Raw genomic sequence first — 6,000 nt, forward strand, 5'->3', positions numbered from 1 at the left:
GAATCTTTCCCGTACGGAGGACACGCGTTCGAGCCCCGTGGTCTGATACCAATTTTTGGTCGCCAGAGGGCAGCAGCGCTCCAGCAACCGTGCGGCTGCAGTACCCAAATATTTTTCGCTAGATGGCAGCAGCGCTCCACCAACCCTGTGCTGAGCACTGGCACAGTGAGCGCCGGCCGAGATCCCAGTCCAGTTTACACCACCGGACCACGGGAGCTGCTCGCTGCGGCTGCAGGGTTCACATTGTTCTGCCCTTTTCCCACCCGCATCCCGGGCATTAATACTTATTGCCTCCGTATGCAAAAGCACCCACGTGGCTCATGCTGTTAAATCCTTTCTGTATGACGCATTCCATTTTGCTGTGGGAAAAAGGGGTGCATTTGCTCTGTTTGCATTTCAAAGCACGTTAGTAATAGCGATTTTAAATATTTTTTTTTTTTTAAATAGAAGAGATTTTGCAGGAGTGCACTTTTTGAGTTGGAAAAAATGAGTGGTGTGAATGTGTGGCTTAGGAAAAGCTCATACAAGGTTTTCCCCTGCACAAGTAAGCCATTATGAGCTGTTGCACGGTTTAACCTTTTGAGCTCATAGCTGTTCCCTGTGACGGGAAAGTGAGGTGTTACCGGAATGAAGGGGTGCAGAGTACGCGGCAGGGCTGGAAGGGGGAACAAGGGAGCGGGGTCTTTCCTCCTCCTGCCTCTCCCCACCCCTCCCTCCTCCAGGTAGCCGCTCTCGGCACAGCCCGCACCCCGCCGGTGGCCCCTGCAGAGACCCGGGGGCCGGCAGGCTCAGAGGAGCCCGCGGCGGCACCGAGCCCCAGCCCGCCCCGGCACAGAACGGGAGCCCTAGCCCCCCCCTCGGCTGGCTCCGGGCCACGCTGCCCAGTGGGGCGGGGCCAGGCCCGGTGCGCATGGGCGAGGCCAATGAAGGCGGGTTCATTGCTGGCCTGCGCGGCGCGCTGGAGCCACTCTGGCGGTGCGGGGGTTTCCCTGGGAGCCTGGAAGACTTTCGGGCCGGGATGTGCGGGGGCGCGCTGGGTGAGTGGGCAGGTTGAGGGCGGCCGGGGGCCATCGGGTGAGCCTGGGCGTGGCCATCGGGCAGCGGCTGGCTGGCGGGGACACGGCTGGCCGGCACTCGGCCGCGGCAGGGAGCGAGGTGGGCAGCCCGGCCCGGGACCGGTGGGGCTGCCGGTGGTTCTCGTCTCCCCGGCAGTGACGGTGGTCAGCGGGCTCCTCACGGTGCTGCCTTTTTTTTTTCTCGGAGCTGCGCCGCTACCTCAGCGAGGAGGCGAAGAGCGGCGGTGGGGCGGCCCCAGTGCTCCCTTGTGGTGGCGGGGCCCGGGAAGGGGGTTGGCCCACGGCATCCTGCCGCCCCCCCGCCCCCTCTGGGCTGCCCGGGCATCCGACGCAGCCGCCGCAGCTCTGCATGGGGCTTTGTCTTTCCCCCAGCCGCTGGCCGGGGCTGGGGCAGCGGGCTGGGGCTGCTGCCCCCCGCGGCCGCATCGGGGCCTGCGGTAACGCTGTCGCAGGGGGTGGCTCAGGAGCCTCTTCAGCCCCTGAAAGTGGGTAAGGGGAGGAAACGCAAGCCAGCAGTGGGATCCCCACCCCTCGCCCCTGACTGCTGATTTCTCTAAGAAGTATTGCAAAAGGCAAGCGTTTAACTACTGGGGAGGGTTGGGAGGCAGCAGCTCAGGTGCCTGGCTGATCCTGTGTCGTAACAGTCAGCTCCTGGGCCAGAGCAGCCGAGGGGAAGAGGCCTTTGGATTTGTTTCCCAGTGAAACGGGGCTCTTGTGTTTTTTCTTTGTACCTAGATTCATCCAGAATTGTACGTTGACAAATCAAAGGGAGCTAAACTGAAGGTCAGTCTAGATGTCTCTTTTCCACATGTGCCTTGTGCTTGTGAGTCAGACTGCTGACTACAGAGGGATAACTATTGTATTTGCTGAGGGCCCACGGGGCTCCGTGTGCCCGCTGCTTCCGAGTGCTGCGCTGCTGCTTGGGCAACAGCCGGGGAGGAATTGTTGGTCCCTCGTGGTTATGCAGCCAGGCCTGCTGGGCGCTTAAACCAGTGCATCCAGTCAGGCAGTATTATTTTTCTAGATTGTAAATGAGCCTGAGGTATAAACCCACTTACATTTCTGTATGGCGGTGTACTTGGTCAGAGAGCTCAGTCGCACTGACGGAGCTGGCACAGCTCTCTTGTGACTCCAGATTTGACTGTCTTGTTGAAAGGCTCGAGAGCCTGCTTTGGAAGTCACTTGACAAGGCACAGCTTTGCTGTGATTTTTGTACTTGAATTCTGACTGTAATGCCAATGCCACGTGTTAGCCTTTCTCCAGCAGTTACAAAAGTAGAACGAGTGTTAAGAATCTGATTACCTTTTAGCTAAATTCAAAACAAAGTTGAGGGATGAAGTGACTGGAAGTCCTGGAAGTCTGACTGGGTATTGCTGCCATGCATGTTATCTGCCTGTCTACTGATCGTTCCTGCCTCTTGTTCTGTTGTGGTAATTCCTTTGGGTAATGTGTTGGGCTCTAGATGTAGTGCATCTTGACTTCCTCCTGACCCCCTGAGATGTTATCGGTCTTTGCCTTCCTCACATTTCACAGGGTGTGGGAAGGCCAGAGAGACTGGAAGCCTCAGCTGTTCTGTGCGGAGAAGCTGTCAGCCTTCTAAGAGAGCATGTAGCCAGCAAGCGCATCGTGGTGCTTCGGTACCAAGCTGATACCACAGGCCTCAATCTTTTTTTTGTGAAAAGAGATCACAAGGAAATGTGCTGATGTTGAAGGGGGAAAGGTGGCGGGGGAAGAGGTAGGAGGCAGCTTTCAACCAATTTTAGGCTTAACTCCTGTGTTCCTGAGAATGGTTCTGGTCTTTGAGGGGTTTGCTTTTGGCTTTTTGCCTTAAGCACGTCTACCTTTCAGGGTAACGTTTTCTTGGAAGTTGGAAACAGTCCTTCTTGAACACCAAACCAAACCCCGTACCTGGGAGGGCCATTTAGCGTGCTGCACTGTGCGTTTTATTCCCTGTTGGTCACTTGGCCCTAGCTGTACACGCTCTCCCAGTATGGCACGTTCTTACCCTGCTGGCTGAAAAATTCTGTCTTTTCATTTCCTCAGGTTGCCACAGGCCATAACACTTGTGTGTTCATAGACCGCTTTCCTTGCTCGCTGCTTTCAGATTTGAGCGCCGATGCCATGGCTGTAACAGGAGAGCAGCAGCAGGACGTAGAGCACAAGCCGTTTAAACAATGCTTGGATAAAGCTGCCAATCATGTGACTCCAGAAGCTGCGAGACACAGTAAGATGCTATTCTGGTATTCTTGGATGGATGCTCTCATAGCCTTTCCATCACCGTATGCCTGCTATGATATACATGGGAACAAGGGATGGCTCAATTCACAGCGTTTTAAACACCACAAACTCTTGAAGAGTTTATAGGACAGAAATCTATTACACTGGCAGATCAGACAAGCTCCTGTGTGTGTCTGTGTATATATATATTATACTCGGTACTTTTGTGAGGCAAGTCTTTGCCTCGTCCCTCTGAAATTGGGACAAGGACTCATTGATGCATTTCAGGAGCAAAGCTGCTGAGTGAACAGGCTTTTCCTACTAGAAATCAAGCAGCTGCTCTGGCAAAACTTGACTTTGGTTGCATCTTTAAATCCTAGGAGGCTGACAATGGGACGAGCTGGTTAGAGGAAAGAGCCTCTCTCCAGGGAAGGCTCCACTGACTTGACCCTTAAGCCTAAACTTGTGTCTTACTACATTTGCTTTGTGTGTGTTAATGCATACCCGATTAATAGATTTCAGTTGATTTATCAGTTACAAGTTGGAGTAAGTGGTCCTTGGCTACATAAACCTCTCCTCTGTATTTTTTTACATGTTATGGCTTACTGTTCTACTTCAATACAAACTGGGAATGATTCTGGTAGTGTTGCAGTCTAACGGTAATACTGTCCTGACTTTGTCTTTCTAAAACGTGAGGTTCTTATTATCTGTTCTGGGAGATAGTGTAGTTCTGTGTATTGACATGAACTAAATTTGCTGATTTGTTGTAACACAGATTTAACTTTTCTGTTCTTAAAAGCTGAAAGGCTAAACTAAGCCAAGAGCTGAACAATGCGTAGGTACAAGAGTTTCTCCTGTTGTCACAGAAGTGTGGTGATAGCATTCTTACTGTTGTGTCACTTAGCAGCCTTTCTGTATTCAGAGGTTGTGGCATGGTGAATGTAATGTCTGGAGTCAAACCCCGCTTTTCTGTATCTAATTCTCTGTTAACATATGTAGGCCTCCTGCCTTAATTGTGTTGCTAGCCTGCACTGGGATTACTTGGTCTGAACTGGTTGCTCTAGCTCCTTATATTATTAACAGAGAGGAAGAGAAACTTGCAGGGAGCAGTCTCATCCAGGAGAAGCGTTTTGAAAGCGATCAAATTGCATTGCATGCAACAAGCAATTTCTTCTGCTGTCTGGAAAAAGTATATGCCTAGTTTGATTTCCACCACACGTGTGGCAAGTTAGATTGGAAGTGTCCACCCATCTTCGTAAAACTCTATGATTATCAGTTTCTGTTAGTAACCCTTGATGTTCAGTCAGTTATTTAAATGGCAACTATAGCAGTATTGACTGGTAAAGGAAAAATCCACACAGACGTGGTTACCGCTGGGCTTGCTTTAGTCACGACTCAAGAGTTCGGCCACTACCCCAGTGAGTGGCAGAGAACCAAGGGATACAGCACAGCTTATATACACTTATCAGATCATTAGTCAATGTCTGAAGTTTTTAGGAGTTTCCTTTTGTTCTGTCAGTTCTGTGAATCCATTACCTGACTCTGTCCCAGTTAATTCACCTGCTCGGTTCCAGTCTCTGCCTCGGTTCCAAGCTCCTCCTTGGATCGTGATCTTCTTTCTGCCTGCTTTAACTCACACGCTCCTTCAAGTGCGCTTAGTCTTTGAATGAACAGTTCCTATTCACATACACCAATTTTTCTAAAAACACCTGTGTTTGAGAGCACCTGTGTGCACAAAGTGATCATCTGTTGCTTCTCTATTCTCCCACCGATTAACTGGACTGGGTTTTAAACAGCCTTGGATTAGGGCTACGCTAGGGACGAGGCCCGGTTTTGCCACTTAGCTGCTTCAGCACTTTAAATTTCTTAATTAAAAATACATTTTCTTTAATGTTAACCTTAAATTTGGTAAAGCATACCTAAATATTATGGAGTAGTATGTGGAGGCTTTTCCTGATCATAGTTACATTGAAATAGTTAATAGCTTAATGATTTCTATGGTAGGTTGCATTCTGTGCTGGGATGTCATCTCATTAATTTCCATTGGATGGCGATAGAGGATGGAATTTTTATTTTTTATTTATTGTTTCATTTCCTTTTAACATGGACAGAGTTTTCCAGTGTCATTTGTCATATCTGCATGCAAGTTGAGGACCATGTTAACAGCATGAAACTTTGCGTGTGGGGTTTTATGTACTGCAGTTTCTTTATTGTATCTAAGCTGTGTGCAGTACCTCTGGGTGCTCTCTGAGACAACTCGACAGGCAGCTACCGATTACATTCAGAAAGCTGTTATTAATTGCTGTATCTTGAAAGACTCCGTGTGTTGTACAGGTTTTCTTCAAATGGCAGGAATTATGGCTTTAACAAAGCATAGGAATTACTAAGCTGCATTCTTCCTGATGCTATCTTTTAGTATAATTACAGCATCAAAACCCATACTGGTTGAATTCTTAATTGTACTCTCAACTTGTTTGAATGTTGTAAGCTGTAGAAAGTAAGTCTCATACAGTGGTTTAAGAATGGGTATATTTTTCTAAAATTTTTTATTTGCTTGATCATAACTACCATAAAGTGAGGTTAACGATTGATTTTCATGCATATTTCATACTTCCTAATTAAAATCTCTTTTTTTCTGTGGCTAATACAGATGTCTTAAATACTCACTTCTGTCCACCTGTTACACCTCCCAATCTCAACAAAGAGG

General features: G+C 49.0%; 1 long non-coding RNA gene across 1 annotated transcript; it reads left to right on the plus strand.

Annotated features, from left to right (window-relative positions):
- The first annotated feature begins 925 nt into the window (after positions 1-925).
- On the plus strand, positions 926-3,886 carry LOC308054269. Its single transcript, XR_013924055.1, has 3 exons — positions 926-1,037; positions 1,812-1,859; positions 2,610-3,886. It is a non-coding gene; the product is annotated as an uncharacterized lncRNA (long non-coding RNA).
- The last annotated feature ends 2,114 nt before the right edge of the window (positions 3,887-6,000 follow it).

The sequence above is a fragment of the Falco punctatus genome (genome assembly GCF_963210335.1).
Source record: "Falco punctatus genome assembly, chromosome: 16".
Taxonomy (NCBI): domain Eukaryota; kingdom Metazoa; phylum Chordata; class Aves; order Falconiformes; family Falconidae; genus Falco; species Falco punctatus.